Raw genomic sequence first — 17,077 nt, 5'->3', positions numbered from 1 at the left:
TTTTGGAAATTTTTTTTTGAATTTTTTTTGAAAAAAATATTTCTGAAAAAATATTTGAAAAAAAATTGTTACTAATGGCGCACTTCTATGTGGTGCGCCATTACTAAGTCAGATAGTAATGGCGCACCGTGGCCTATACTAATGGCGCACCAGTGGTGCGCCATTAGTATACCAGATACTAATGGCCCACCAGTGGTGCGCCATTAGTAAAAAATACTAGTGGCGTGGTACTAGTGGCGCACCAGTAGTGCGCCATTAGTAGGCAAAACTGGTGCGCCACTAGTAGGCCTTTTCCTATTAGTGTAAATTTGAATCTATTTTGTACACGACTACATATGCTATTATGTACAAAATCAGAGCAAAGATTGGTGCCCCCATAATTTAGGTATGATTTACAAATGCCATGATATCAAATTCAAATAATTGAATGGACTTCTTGTTGAATTCGATTTTTTTAAACCACCTTAAGTTGAATTCAAATGTATGCTAGTTCATAGGTAGCTATTTATAATGTTCATTGTGTAACTTTCGTATGTATAATGTGCTTCACACACACAACATGAACTATACTCACGTTTATATTCGATTGCTAAAGCGATGCATTGTCTGGAGTTCAAAATACTAACTATGTGGATCAATTGTGACGAATAATAACATAGACATGCTCAAATTCGATAGAATCTAGATGTCTGATGCATCAATGATCGTTCCTTACGCGAATTGCAAATATCATGATCCCATCCTAATATTTCGATACAATTTATATCTTTAATCAATGTGTACAGTAGTCTTTTACGTGTAGTTTCACTCTCCATCGGTGGTCTCTCACACATGCTCACACACTCTCTCCTGAGGTGTCTTTCTCGCACACATGCTCTCGATATAACCCTCCCTCCCTCTCGTAACCATTTACTACTGTTTTCACTAACCTTTATCACAAGCACTCTTCCTCTCGCAAGCATACACACGCACAATCTCCATCGACCCTTTCTATATACATAGACATGCCTACGTGTCTCATGTACGCACATTATCTTTAGGCCTGTCTCTCACGCATTGTCTCACACCTCTCTTCCTAATCGACGAGTATGATTCTAGCAGAGCATTCTGTAGGATACCCCTTAAAGTTAGGTTGGATGAATAGTAATATCAGAGATAAAGGGGTTACCTTAGTCCGAGAACCTAGGGTTACAAATCCTAGCCGGCTTTGTCAGTGGACACAGAGTCCTTCACAATTATGCTATCTTTGTCTTGTACGACTAGTCATCCATGGGTCTCCCTAAATGTGTCACGGGCCGACCAATGTGGCGCGGGACGGAACCGAACGAAGGGCCTCACCTCGACCCACCGGACCTCACGCGGTGATACACCCTCTGCCCCCACGTCTCGTTATCTTCTCACACCCACACATACCAACACAGACACCACACACAAAGAATATATTCTCCTGGTGCCTCTATCCACTCCCCCCTTGCATATACACACTCAAGGGAATCTCTCGCCGTGACGTCATATTCGTCTCTCTCTCTCTAGACCACTCTCATTTCTCATTCTATCTCTCCCATGCCCCCCCCCCCGCCGGCCCCTCTATCCATGCCTCTCTCGAATACGTAATACACACACATACCTCTCTAGGCCCTGCCAAATACATCAACTACACATTCACACATGTTACATCACGTACCCCATTGATCTAAAAAGCCCTATCTTCACGTTTATTTCGCATACAACATTCCTTTTGAATAAAGTGTGGCCAAAAAATTATTTTAGAATGTCTACATATATACAACATTACAAAGTTATATGGAGGAGTATGAACGCTAATTTGCATTGCATGGTGCCCACAATGATATTTATTCCGCACTTTGAATTTGTATATTTTTATACTATATATAAAGTTAGTCATAATAAAGAGAAACGAAGAGCGTCTCTCTCTCTCCATCGCATACCCCCTCAACGCCCCTTTCACGTATGCACACAAACATCTCCAGGTCCTCTAAAAGTAAGCCCCAGCACATTCACGCATCTTTCATCATTCTCTCGCGATATATACACTGACGATCATTGTATTTGAAGCGAAAGCACGATATGTACATTGGACTTCAGAATCCACTCATTATGGTCACCATTTGTCGGGTGGTAGGTGCGACATATGCCAACGGATGGCTTATCATAGTGGGAGCCAGTAAAACGTCGCTGGTGCCTGGAAACGGGATGAGGCGAAGACATGCACGCCGGCGAATCTTACCCAGGTTCGGGGCTCTCCGTGGAGATAACACCCCTAGTCCTGCTCTGCGGGGTCTCTGCATGATCACTAGACCAATACAAGTAGCTACAAGCGCTCCTTGAGCTGTTTGGCTAGAGGAAGAAGAAGGGCAAGCCTAGCTCTCCTTTTCTCTCTATGTGGTGTGTGGAATTCTATGAGATCAACCCTTTGCATGGGTGTCCCGGGGGGTTTATATAGGCCTACCCCCAGGGGTACAATGGTATTCCGGCTGGGCGTGGGTCCCAGCCGTCAGCGTCTATGCACGCCGGCTTCTCCGTCGGTTATTGGGGCCCGCCGACTGGTGGGTCCCGCCGGCTGCCAGCCTCTTGGCCGCCAGGCCGGCCCCACCGCTTGGGGGCTTTGTCGGCGGCTGGTTACTGTTGCCTCGCCTCTGATGACGAGAGCTTTTTTGAGGTAAGCGTGGCTACAGTGTCGCTGCCTTGCGGGCTCTCTCTGTAGCCTTACCTCGTCTTGTCTCCTTAATGTGGTACATGTTTCGAGGGAGGGAGGTAGCCGGCTATTGGGAGCCGGCCACACCCCTAGCCGACTAGAGGAGGCCAGGCCGCCTTCGGATGTCTCTCTGGCAAAAGGGGCCCGCTGCCTACGGGCCGTACTGGCGCCTGTCGTGGGTGACATCGAGGCCAACACGGCTACAGTGCCACGCCGGACGGGGGATGGCTGGCCCGTACGTCGCCCTGTAGCCATGCCTGTTCCGGCATTCGGGGGTAGTGGGTTGTACTGCGGCCACGCCCCATCCTATCGCCGTTATGTGGGTATAGTCTTTAGTGGGTGCAGTCTTGGCCGGCTTCTGGGAGCCGGCTTTCTTCATGGCCGGCTTCTGGGAGTCGGCTTTCTTCAAGGCCGGCTTCTGGGAGTCGGCTTTCTTCATGGCCGGCTTCTGGAGTGGCCTGATAGCCGGCCGGGGGAAGGCGGCCCTATGCTTTGTATGCTTGAAGGCTTGAATGGCCTGATAATTTTTCGAAGAGCCAGGGGGAGTCGGTTAGGCTACCCGTGGCCATTTACTCCGACGCCATTTATGTTTTGTGTTTATTATACAGTCACGGGCTCACAGTACAACTCTGTATTTGCTCTAGACACGACTAGTTGACTAGTTAAACGCTCCACGTGGCACCTCTAGTGTTGCATCACATTATCTCACTACCATCGGGCCCACCTGTCGGCTTGTATCTACTCTACATCTACACTCTTATAAAATACACTCTTATAAAAAAATAGAGTTGGTGATGATGGTGTGCCTGCCATCCTGCAATATAGGCCGTCCGATTTATATTTGACGGATAGGAAAGAAACTATGGCAATTTTGCAAAAAGGTAGCCACACACCTCTCCACATTTGCAAATAAGGCCTTCCCTCGTTCATCCTTTTCTCTCACAAGATAAAATAGTCATACAAATGCATCTTGATGTTACGTGCAACGCACGGGCATCTTGCTTGTAAGAATGAAAACAAACGACAAAAAAATATTGGACGGTGGTTCGAAGTCATGACCATAGGTACGGCGGACAAGGTGGCCTTGTATTGGTATGCTAAGCCATCTGTTTTAACACACAGGAGCTGGTGTGGTGATTATACACACACGCATGCATGCACAGGAACTGCATGCAAGCAACACTCACACGAACACATGCACCCACGCACGCACGCAACACTCACACGTACACGCGCAGCCACGCACGCACAGAACACTCACACGCACACACGCACGCATGCATGCACACACCAGTACACCACATGACCAACACACACTCTCACGCTCAACTGCTCAACCTACATGTGCATGCGCACACATCAGGCCCTGACAGACACATACACAACCAGGTGATTCCCGCGCACGGGTTGGAGTCTTCTCGCGCCTGCGTAAATTTGTGTTTATCTGACCTTTTCCCTATGCGAGCTAACAGGTGGGACCCACAAGGAACATGGTCAATTTAACTAGTCAACATGGTGCCACGCAGACTATTTGGCCGGTCAACAGAGTGCAATCCGATGCTAAACCGTGAGCAAGTGACCGTATAATCACCGCAAAACGTATATAGTGACCGTAATCAGCTTATTCTGAAGTTCGGTGACCGTATTACGCTTTTCTCTCTGTAGGCCCTCCAAAACTACATCTCTACATGTTCTCGCATGTTACATCTAACAACTATGCAATACAGCACTACTACTACACTCAAACACAATAAATCATATGTGTTTTTAGTTTTACTAGATATCATATTGTTACTTAATTATTCAGTTTGCATACATTAAAATTGCCTTTGAAATGTATGGCCAGTATCATATACCGCGCGGGAAAAATCCCGCCCTTTCCTGTTTAATCGGGTTTGTATTGATGGATCGTGCGAAACAGCAAAACTATAGTACTATACAGTACAAGTGACAGTTCACTGGGCCGTCGTGTCATGTACTCCTCCGTCGAAAGAGTGGAGCGCTCACTTTCATAAATCTTCTACTCCCTGTCGCGGACATGTGGGACATCAAGCTACCGGGTCCATGTGCCATACCGGAATACAGTGCAGAGCAGCCGAGGTGAAGCACCCAGTCATGGCGTCGGCGTAGTAATGAGCAATGAGGCGTCAAATCACAAAGCTGCACCTTTCCCGCAGTTAAGTTGGAGGGACGAAGTAATAATGCTAAAAAAAGAAGTTGGAGGGACGAAGCAGCCATCATTTCACTCGTTGCTGAATCCGCTTCTCCCTCATCTTCTTCAAGTTAACCACGTGTTGCTTCTGCCGTTGTTCTGCCTCATGTGGGACGCGGATCGGCTTGGTAAAGCACTAACACGTGGGACCGCATGTTAGCAAACCGCCAGGACAACTTCCTCTAAAAATAAGAAACCTCCCCCGCCATCCGCGCAGCAAAATCACCTCCTTTTTACTAATCTTGATTCTATAATTTTTTAGATCAATATAATTGAGATTTGTATAGATAGCACATAGGAGCAAAACCAAGTGGTACGGTTAAGGGCATCCACAATGTGTAGCCAAATGTGAAAATAGCTTTTGGCATCGTGGGAACCATTGTGGACGGTGTTGCCAAAGCCAAAAGGATGGAACCGAAGCTCCCTGATTGACTGATTGATTGATTGAAGGAATAGAAAAATGCAATGTCTCTCCTCTTTCTCCCGTGCTTGGACGCATGTACAGTATAGAGCACAGAGTCTACTCCCCTGTCCCTTCTATCACAAATCACAAAGCAGTGAGGCGTCAAATCACAAAGCACGAACGAAGCAACCATCATTTCACTCTTTGCTGACTCCGCTTCTCCATCATCTTCTTCGAGAAACCATCTCACCGCACTAAGATGGACGGACGACGCTATTGTGTACTAGTAGTACTAGTACATTTACGCGTCCTTTGGTTCAACGGACTTCCTGGATGCAAATAAGGCGGTTGTCTCGGCTTGCAGGCGGCACTTGCGAACGACTTACCGTGGTCTCCCTCGATGGTGTTCTTCGTCGAACGCACTTCGCCAAACCACAACGTTCGAGATATCGTCGACGTCACCGCAATGGGGAAGGAAGTCAAATATAGTTACTACCTCCTTTTTTTGTACACAAGGCCAGTATATCAGAATTAGAATTTGCAAAAGGCCACTAACACTAATCGAGGAAAAATTGATGGGGTTTGCCTCGTACTAGAAACCAAGGACATTAATATCCCCTGCATGCATGCGGAAGTCAGAAGGTTGGTTTGCATGGCGCTGCATTAATCAAGCGATGAGGAGTGAGATGGTTAGCTCTTTGGGCTTTGGAGAAAAAAACACGCATTAATTGACACGTGAAACGAGGATTTGTATCGATTAATCCCGCGAAGGAAAACCCTGCCTTTCTTTTTAAACACTAGTACTCCTAGTACGTACTTATCCTGTTTGGGTCTAGGCCTTGCATTGCCATACTTCGCCACACATTTTTGCCAAGCTTGCCTAAAGTTTTCAAAATGAAAAGGAGGTACACTTGCGCACGGCTGTCGCGGTCGCACCGCACCCTCACACGGTCGCTCCTGCACGCCGCGGTCGCACCGCACCCTCACACAGTCGCTCCAGCACGCCGCAAACCCAACCAAGGGAACGCACCCTCACTGACACGTGATGTCGCATGTGAACAAACCAAACTCAGCCATCCTACCGCTGACACATAATTTTCGTTCATAGAGTATGTTTATCCAACCGCATGTTGGGGAGTATCCGTACGGCCCGTGCGGTGGTCTGTTGGGGAAGAAGAGGTGAGGAAGAAGGGTTAGGAGACGTAGGATATTCATCCAACCGCCTGAAATGGTAGACTGACCCAAGTCAGGCGACTTGCATAACAATATATATTTTTACACAGCAAAAGATCCATAAAAATAAAAACATAAGGAAAAACTATCACTGCTCGTGGAATGAGACGGCCTCGTCGTCTTTGGATGCCGGGACGAACCAGCCATAGCTACCGACGTGTGTCTCCACACCGTGGTTGTCCTCAGCCTCCAGCTACTCGTTCACCCGGAGCGTGCGGGCACTCTGCACGGACGAGAGCACCGCCCGGTTCAAGTCGAGGACGTCCGGTTCTGCCTGCAGGAGGGCCTCGATGGCAGCTGCATCCGCGCGCTCCGCATTGAGTCGAGCCTCTGCCGCCCGGTTCAAGTCCAGGACGTCCGGTTCCGCCTGCAGGAGAGCCTCGATGAGAGCGGCATCCGCGCGCTCCGCGTCGAGTTGAGACTCTGCCGCCCAGTTCATGTCCAGGACGTCCGATTCCGCCTACAGGAGGGCCTCGATGGCAGCGGCATCCGCGCGCTCCGCCTCAAGTTGAGCCTCCGCCACCTAGTTCACATCCACGACATCCGGTTCCGCCTGCAGGAGAGCCTCGATGGCAGCGGCATGCGCGCGCTCCACGTCGAGTTGAGCCTCTACCTCCCGGTCCTCCTTTAGTATCGCCAGGTTGAACCGCTGGTCCGCCTGCACCATGGGGGACTCGGACGTCGGCAGGAAGTCGACGTCCATCGTCTCATACCCATCGGGGGCCTTCTGCGCCGCGACCTCTGCCATGAACATTGGATCGGCTTCCTCCTCCTCGCAGCTTGGCTCCAGAGAACTCGGGGATTGGCCCGCCGCAAAGCGAGCTTGGGAACGGAGGTCTGTGGCATCGACCGTCGCAGCGATTTTTGCGCGGCGCTCCGGCGTCAGCATCTTGTAGTACGTGATCTTGCGGTGCACCATGGCTTTCCGGTGAACTAGGGGACGGTTGGTGCGGGCCAGGGGATCGAAAGGTGGGGGAAGGGGCTGGAGATTAGGTGTGGTTTTAGGGCAGTGGCTGGCGTAGGCCGAGCAGCGTAGGTTCTGGTGTGAATAGTGGTTCCGGTGATGACCGGTCAATTGGTTTTGACTGTACTTCGCTCTTGTCGCGTTCGCGTTGCAGCCCAGCAAGCTGGACCCTCCACGTCGCTCACCGAATTGAACGCGCTTCGTCTTGCGTTTTCGCTCGCTTGTGGGACCGCAGTTGAGAGCAAACCGACGTCCCTCCCTCTCCTCCGCCCGCGTCATTTATACTACCACTCCCTCCATTTTATGTGGAGTAAATAAAAATAGAGGGAGTATACTACGGATGAGGATCCCCTGACGTGGCCGAACCCATTGAGTAACTGACATGCGGGGCCTAGCAAGCATGGGGTCCGCCAGTAAGTGACCGAAAGGGAGGGTAAGGCAGGGATACCTACGTCAGAGGATCCACTTCCACTACTACTCCCTCCTTCCATTTACTATACAAGGCCTAATGCGTTTTTCGAGGCTAACTTTGACCAAATGTTAGAGTAATAATATATGACATGCAACTTACACAAAGCATACGGTCAAATTCGTATGTGAAAGGAGCTTCCAATGATATAATATTCACTTTATACATCTCATGTACTACTAATCTTGTCAATAGTCAAATGCGGTTTTGAAAAACGCATTAGAGCATGGTTAATAATATAGCCAGTCGATGGCTATAAGGAACTGCCATGTCATCTATAGCCATCATCTATTATATGCACTCATACAGTAGTGTGGGCTATAAGGTTGGCTATTTCCCGCAAAAAAAATTATAAGGTTGGCTATTGTATTAGTACTTCTTTCCATCTCCTCTCTATCTCTTTCTTCATATTTATTGTATTTAACTAGGAACGCGTATATAGCTAGACTCTTGCATGAGAGCTCACTCCCCTTACTTTTTCACATCTCTCTCCTCCACATAGGCCCTATATAAATGGAAGGAGGGAGTACTACTATGAGCACTGCATACTCTAGTATAGATGTTTTCAGTACTCCACTAGTACTATTGGACAGGGAGCTTAAAAAAGGTTACTATTGGACTGGCTATACGTGGCGAAATCCTAGTAGGAAGAGCATGAGCGAGAAAAAGCACATTCACGTGGTTAAAAACAAATTGGAAACCATCTCCAGTACAAATCTAGGAGTACGTACGAATCTAACAATATTGATTGGGCATTGTTGAATGTTGATACTTTTTTTATCAAAGTAGAGATACTTTGACTACACATAAAACTTATATGTAAACTAGAAAGGATAGGAGGGAGTATATTGTCCGTTCAAAAATGAAACGAACATTGAATACCCTTTATATATGATTTGCGAATGCTATGATCACTGGTTCAAAATTTTGAATCCGCCTTAGGTATCACACATGCCCCCACTCGTTCTCTCTTGATTTCATCTCGGGGTCCGGAGATCGATTGAAAGAGGACTAGGGTGGGTACAATACGTTCGTTTCTCTTATGAACGTACAATATACTCCCTCTGATCCCCACAGACCCCCCCCTCCCGCGGGTCATTTCTATCATAGAAACAGACCAAACCTTTATCTCCTTGCACGACACGCAATTGATCTCTAAACATCAATCGATCTCGTCAACATGTGTGGGGCATGAACCGAATGGGATGTCAAAACTAAGACGCGAAGCGACACGTAGTGGAGGCAAAGTGAAACTTTAAAGGAACCGTTTGTTTGTATGCATGTCGGACAAATTACAAAACAATGGAAATACAAGCATGGTCTAGGCCCACATGCGAATGATACTCGGCGGAATGTTCAAATGAGGCATGCGGGAGGATGGACTCGACCGGCGGGCGACATGATTGATGCAGAAGAGGGTTGGAGAGGAATGAGAAATAAGCAAAAGCCACATGATTATACTTGGCCTACATAGTGAAAGGCCTAATGTGCAACGCGGAGCACTGGCGCTCGAATATGGCCGGGAAAACAGGGAAACCGACATGTGGGGCACACCTGTCGGGATGATGTAGCGCAGACTAGTCCAATGGAGGAGCTGGCCCACGACCTCCTCGCCACCGGCAACCGTTCATGTGGGTCGTGGGGTCCAACAACGTGGCGCAGCTCCAACACAGCCTCTAGACACGGCGACCGCGGTGAGCGACAGGCTCATTGTCGCTAGACACGGTCGGTTTCAGTGTGCCGAGGGTGGCGTTAGTGTTGTGGCACAACAAACAGTTTTTTGGTTTGTGCCAAAGGTTTCCCCATCAAAGCATTGGGTAGCCAAAATTTTGGTTGAGGTTTTGGTTGCCCATGATTTGGCCGACATTGGCAAGAAAAATGAACTAGAGTTGGCTAGAGTTCATTGGTATGCCAAAAAAATGGCAACCATCCAAACAAAGACCAATCTTTGGGTCATGACCAAAATTTTGGTAAGGTGCACTCTGGCCATAATCCAAACACACCCCAACACCCGGCTCGTCGAGGATGCACGGGGCGCCGGGACGCGTCCGCGGAGTGGTGTAGCGCGGCCAACTGCATCCTCAGGACCTGAGAACATGTCGGGCCGTCTTGCTTTTTCAATGACATGCGGGGATCGCATGTGAAAAAAGGGCATCTCCAACGTTGCCACAACCGCACCTGACTACCCTGGCACACCAAAATCCCTCATCCCTCGCGCCGTCGTGCGGTGCGTTCCCAGCCAGCGCCAGCTGCCCGCATTCATGTCGTCAATCCGTATGCCGTCGTCAAGAGGCTCGGTGCCCGAGGAACCAACTCCGGCGACTTAATGATGCACCAGGACGCTTGGCCTGACCGGAATACGCTACTTAAAGCGGCAACGCCCAGCTAACCTCCACACCATAGCGCATCGTCCTCCTACCTGGCACCACATCCGCCATGACCGCAAGCGCGAACGCTCTGCAGGTGAGCTTGTCTTCGGGGATGAAACTCGAGGTCGCCGCCCTCGCTCAAGTCACCTCTCGCGACGCAATAGCAGCGCAGCCGGACGCGGACGCGACCGCACAAGCGGTGGCCACGCTGGCGGCCGACGACGGGTGCACCATCAGCCACGCGTCCTACTTGCCGCCGTCCAACGTCCGGCACCGCCGAGGTCGAGAACTGCTCGGAGGATGAGTAGGGCATGGGAGGCGGCAGGGCATGGTGTGCCAACTGGCCGGTCCGTATCCCGTGTTCTTCTCTTCCTCGCCGGAGACCGCACCTTCACTTCACGGGTCTTCAACCCTGCACCCGTACATAGAGATCGCAGATGGAGGACGTCGGTCGCCGCCGTAGAATAAGTTTAGGGTCGGGTTTCTTTTATTTTTCTGTCCTATAAAAGTTCGAAATGTAATGAAAATCTGCCGTGTTTCCATTAATCTCAGCCGGTGTATATGAACTTTCACAATAATATAGTATATTGTAGGAGTACTAGCAAGATGCCCGTGCATTGCACGAAAGATCAAGATCTAGTGGGAGAAAAGGATGAACGAGGGAAGGCCTTATCTGCAAATGGAGAGGAGTGTGGATAAATTGTCATAGTTTCCTTCCTATCCGTTAGATATAGATCGGACGGCCTATATTGCAGGATGACAGGCACACCATCATCACCAACTCTTCTTTTTATTGAACCGAGACAAAGCTAACATGCGAAGTAAAATAAACACATAGGGTCTATACATACACAATTTATCTTAGGCACTCCAATAATACGTCCACTACACATTCACGCATTTCACATCTTTCTACATCTACGAGAACCAACAAAAGGGTTAACGTAAATTGCCTCTCTCTCTCCTCCCCTGATTTTCATGGTGGTGGGCCCCTCCCTCCCCCCAATCTACAATCAACAGCTCACACGTTTCACATTACATTAATTACATAATTGGGATTACGTAGGTGTAGCATTACTCGTCCTAAAAACCCAACTAAGCCAACCTCCCAGCATATCGCGCCGTTTTAGTCGGGATTACCGGATTACTAGTAGTACTATCGATGGATCACGCGAAGCAACAAGTTTTTTTAGGGGGCGAAGCACCTAGTTTAAAAGGAAAAAAGGGGTACACTCATAGCACCCCTGTCGCGGTCGCATTGAACCCCACACATGTTCGGTCCTGCACACGGCTCACGCAAACAGAACGCGCTTCGGCTTGCCTCTTCACTGACACGTCGGACAACACTTGGAGAAACCGACCATGCGCCAAACTCCCCCTGCCCATCGCGCGAAAATCCTCCCCCCACCCAAAAATTCCCCCTAAATCCTAGATTCAACCACCCTTCGGTCAACTAGCCAATAGTATTCCCCAAACCCCCCTCCCCCTGTCCCCCTCCACTCCATTCGCTCCACCAAAGCCGCCCTCCCCGCTACGCCGATACGTCGGCGTCGCGGTTCGTCGAGGGGGCGCACGGCGATCCTCACGCTGCCACAGTACGCTCTCGTAGACTGCCGTCCTCTAGCCGCGCCGCCACCGCTGGCGATGTTCTTGTGGAGGCGCACGACGGTCAGCGTCGCCACTGCTAGCGACGTTCGTGTGGAGACACACGGCGGTCAGCTTCTCCCACGGTACGCGCATTCTAGACTAAGGCCCCATGCATGTCGGTGCAGCGCCGAATGTTAGCTGATAGACGTTGTTAATCTCACTATTTGCCGAAGTAGTTTACAGTCAATATACTCCGCTTAAGAAGCTTCCTTGCCCTGTTCTGCACTCAATCTGCTTAGCTGAGATGGCATGCCAAGGCCGATTAGTTGCTAAAATATCCTGCCATATATTTATTGTGACGTAGATTGCCATGGTCTAGTAGCCAATCTGTTAGGTGAAATAGCTCTACACCATTTTATACTCGATCTTTGTTGCTGCGATGGCCTTCGATAGTTTGATGGCTGTGTGCTCAGCCTCATTGACTGTTGAAACAGCCTGCCATAATTTAGCACTCAAATATGTTTGCTGAATTAGCTTTACATATATTTCGTTACTTAGATCTGCTCGTCCAAATATCTTGCCATAGCTTTAGACATCGACCTAGGTATTTTTTTCTGGACTTCATAAAAAACATATATGTTTTTCCTGTAATATCTAGTAGAAGAACTCATTTGTATGTCTAACAGATGGACATGACTTGGATAACTTCTGCTCGAAGATTCTCCGATGCATATGTCGAGGGGGTTGAAAACTTCATGAACTTTATCAGAGCTGAGTACGGTGGTCCGAAATCAGATGTGCTCTGCCCGTGTAGCAGTTGCATGAATTCAGTTACAAGACCCCAGTAAACTGTGCAAAATCATCTACACTTGTATGGGATGTCGGTCACATATACTAGGTGGGTTCATCATGGTGAAGCTGTGAACGTCAATGTTATTGACTACGTGGAAGCAGCAGATCACCATCTTGATCTGCCTAATGCTCAGGTGGAAGAGGAGGAGGAGGAGGTGGTGGCAGAGCCAGTGAGTTTGACCAACATTGAAACAATGCTACGAAATGCTCATGCATTCCGTGAACTTTCACCTGCAGAAGAAAAATGGTGGGCCCGCATGTTGGAACAATGCAACGTGACTGTCGCCCCAGGAAATAAGCTGTCAGTATTCTCAGCTATGGTCACCTTTCTTCAAGTGAAGACATCTGAGCGGATGACCAACAAATCATTCGATGCGATGTTGGCTGCTTTCCGCAAAGCTTTCCCAGATGCGTCTGAGCTGCCATACACCTACAATAAAATGAGGAATTTCCTTCGTGCAGTTGGAATTGGATATGATATGATCCATGTTTGTAAGAACAACTGTGTTCTGTTCCGGAAGGATTATGCCAACTTAAGTGAATGCCCGAAATGCAAATCATCAAGATGGAAAGATGGCGATGCTGTGAAAAGGATTCCTCATAATGTTCTGAGACATTTTCCAATTACACCAAGATTGCAGAGGTTGTTTCATGATGCTGAAACAAGAGAGGATGTACTGTGGCATTCTAGGAACCAGGAGTACAGAGATCAGAATGTAATGAGCCATCCATCACATGGTAGTGAGTGGAAAAGCTTCAATCAGAAACACAAAAAATTTGCTGCTGACCCGAGAAACATTAGACTTGGCTTAGCTTCAGATGGATTTAACCCATTTGGCCACCAGAGCGCCACATATAGCATGTGGCCAGTGCTTGTTATCGCTTACAACATGCCTCCAAATGTCTGCAGCAAAGAATCAAACTACATGATGGCCTTGCTCATCCCAGGTCCAAAAAGTCCTGGAAAGGATTTTGATTTGTCCATGGAGCCTCTTGTGGAGGAACTTAAACAGCTATGGAGGGGTGTTCTCACTCGAGACCTATATAGCAGCCCACCATCTGATTTCTTTCTGCGTGCTGTTATAATTTGGTGCATCCATGATTATCCGGCTTTGGGCACTATGTCAGGGCGAACGACACATGGTTACAATGCATGTGTTCGCTGTGACAGGAATCCGCTGTCATACGCAATACTTAGCAAGATCTGTTAGATTGGACACCGTTGTTTCCTTGCCAAGGACAAGTCGCATCCTAGAAAATACCGAAGACATGTGTTCAATGCAAAGCATGAAAACCGTGATGCGCCAAAGAGGCTCACCGCCGATGATTTGCAAGTGGAATTAGAGAAGGTCAGGCATATTACACCAGGAAACCATCCTGGTAATGGTAGCGGGAAAAGGAAGCGTGGCAGGGCAGAAGAGAGATTATTGTTTACCCGCAGGTCCACTTTGTGGGACTTGGAGTATTGGAAAGATTTGGATATGCGGCATAATCTTGATGTGACGCACATCGAGAAAAATATATGTGACAGCATTATCGGCACACTTCTTAATATTGAAGGTAAGATGAAAGATACCTCAAAATCTAGGATTGATTTGACACCTGGGTATCAGATAGGATTTGCAGGTGCAAGATGAAGGTAAACCACGGGATATGGCACCAGCTGTGTACGTCTTGGACAAGGTAAAAAGAAAAGAATTCTACGAGGTCCTGTCACGTGTGAGATTCCCACGTGGATTTTCTTCCAACCCTGAAAAGAGAGTCAGTGCAGATGGACACAAGGTACAAGGGTTGAAAACTCATGACTTCCACGTCCTACTTCAAAGGGTTTTACCTGTTATCCTTAGAGGATTGGGCCACCCTGACTTATACAGAGCAGTTGCAGAGTTGGGACAATTCTTCAGGGAACTCTGCAGTAGAAATATCAGGATAGATGCTTTGGAGCGTCTTAGAGACAAGATACCAACTATCCTATGCGACCTTGAGAAGATATATGCTCCAGCCTTCTTTGATGTGATGGTGCATTTGGTTGTTCATCTACCTGATGAGGCACTACTTAGAGGTCCAGTACGGTATGGCTGGATGTACCCTATTGAAAGGCGGCTAGGCACTTTCAATGGCTATGTTAGGAACAGAGCTAGATCCGAGGGTTCCATTGCAGAGGCCTACATTGCTACATAAGTGTTGACATTCTGCTCAAAATACATTGAAACAGCTGATCAGCTTAGCAAAGAGGTGGGTGAAGACAATCCCGGGCTCAATGTTTTTGATTATTCTGTTCGAGTTACAGGGAAGAGTCGGCAAGAGGACAAACCTATAGATTTGGACAAAATGGTTTGGTATGTGTTGAATAACTGTCCTGAGATACTACCTTATATCAAGTAAGTGCTAAGTACTGTAGCTTATACATCGTAATCTACTAAACTTGTAGCACATTCTTATGTTGTGCAGCATCTACAAAAAGGAGTTACTGCCGCAAAATCCAAGAAACATTGACAAACTGGTTATGGCAGGATTTGCAAAATGGTTCAAGAGCCATGTAAGCTTTTGAACTGCACTGTCAGTTTTTTTTAATATATTGAGTACATAAGATGATCAGCTTGTCTATTTTCTAACCATAGGTTAAGAAGGTGCGGGAGGATGGGCAGGCAGTTGATGATGCCCTTTACTCACTAGCAATGGGTCCTGATACTCGGTTAAGACATTATGAGTCTTGCGTTGTTGGGGATGTGCGCTACAACACCCTTGCATGAGACGAAGGCAGGAAGACACAAAACAGTGCCATCATGAGCATGGATACGTATGACAAAGAGACAACTGAAATGTATGCTAACATAACAGACATTGTTCAGTTGCAGTATATCTCCAGTTTCGAGGATCATCGGTGTGTGGTTCTGTTGTGCTGTCGTTGGTATAACCTGTTTTCCAGGATCGCAAAACCCAGAGCTGATGATTATTTCAAATCCATCAATGTCAAGGCGGCGTACCAGACCAACGAGCCTTTTATTTTGGCAAATCAAGCAACACAGATATTTTTCTTGGAAGACACATTTGCACGTAGCGATGACTGGAGAGTATTGCTAAGGTTTGAGAAGAGGAATTTGTTTAATGAAGTTGCACAACAAGATGATGCTTACACTGCTCCTGATGTACAAGATAACAAAGATGTTCCTAATATCTTTGAGAACCATCACGTCAATGACGCTGGCGAAAAGATTGCCTGTCGTGCTGTGGACATACAATTGTTGATCAAGAAGAAGCCAATGTTCGAGGACGTTGAGGATGAAGAAGAAGATGACACCGTGGGGAATTAGGATTCAGACTGATACACATGGCGAAATGTTGACGCTGCTACTGCGGATGATGATTACATTGCTTTTGTCGTATTTGCTTGTCAGAAGACGTTTTTTTATCTACTATGTGAAATTGTGTTTGCTATGACAACTGAATCCTGATGAACATGTTGTTTAGTATTTTCCTGTGAGAACATCACTTGTTATGTATGTTGATTTGTGTTTGGTGATTGTATGACGACTAAAACATGGTGACATTGTTGTTTAGTTGTACTCATATTTGGCTGTGAACTTGAATTTGATGACATAGTTTGCTGTTGGACTGCAATTTGCTCGATGTCTTCGAATGAGAAGAAAGCTGACCCAACAGGGCCTCTGCTAATTTATTTATTTATTACCAAAAGGGCCTCTACTATTTATTTATTTATGAGCAAAAGGGGATACCCCCTGATATCCGTTAATAGAAATCATTAGATGTTCACAACTCTACGCCCAGCCTGCTACATAGGTTTCATTCATTACTAGTTTTAGCAAAGTGCTCATGTCATAGCCAGTGAATACATCACGAGTGCTACATACACTGCAAATAAAGAGATCATTTAGCAGCTGTTGCTTGGCCATGATCAGAGCACATCAATTTTTCCCATTATCTTCACAAGCTCTTTCATCTCCTCATTGCTGTCAAGATCATTCAGCAGCTGTTGCTTGGCCATGATCAGAGGAACTACAGCTTTAACCTTCTGCTCTGCATCTTCCTCTTCTGCCATTCCTTCAGTTACTTGTCCAACACCCCAACCTGCTGGTATTGGGATTCCTCGGCTAACCAAATAATCAGCGTAGTTGCACTCCCCCACATCAGCAACTTCCCAAAAATACAAATCACACGAATCTTCCCTTTTCTACACGAATCAAATTGGAAGATCATCAACCAAACTATTAAAAATATCAGCAACTGAAAGCAGCAGAACAACACTTAAAC

This window comes from Triticum aestivum, chromosome 7D, assembly GCF_018294505.1.
Source record: "Triticum aestivum cultivar Chinese Spring chromosome 7D, IWGSC CS RefSeq v2.1, whole genome shotgun sequence".
NCBI classification, from domain to species: domain Eukaryota; kingdom Viridiplantae; phylum Streptophyta; class Magnoliopsida; order Poales; family Poaceae; genus Triticum; species Triticum aestivum.
This window is presented reverse-complemented; position numbering follows the sequence as displayed.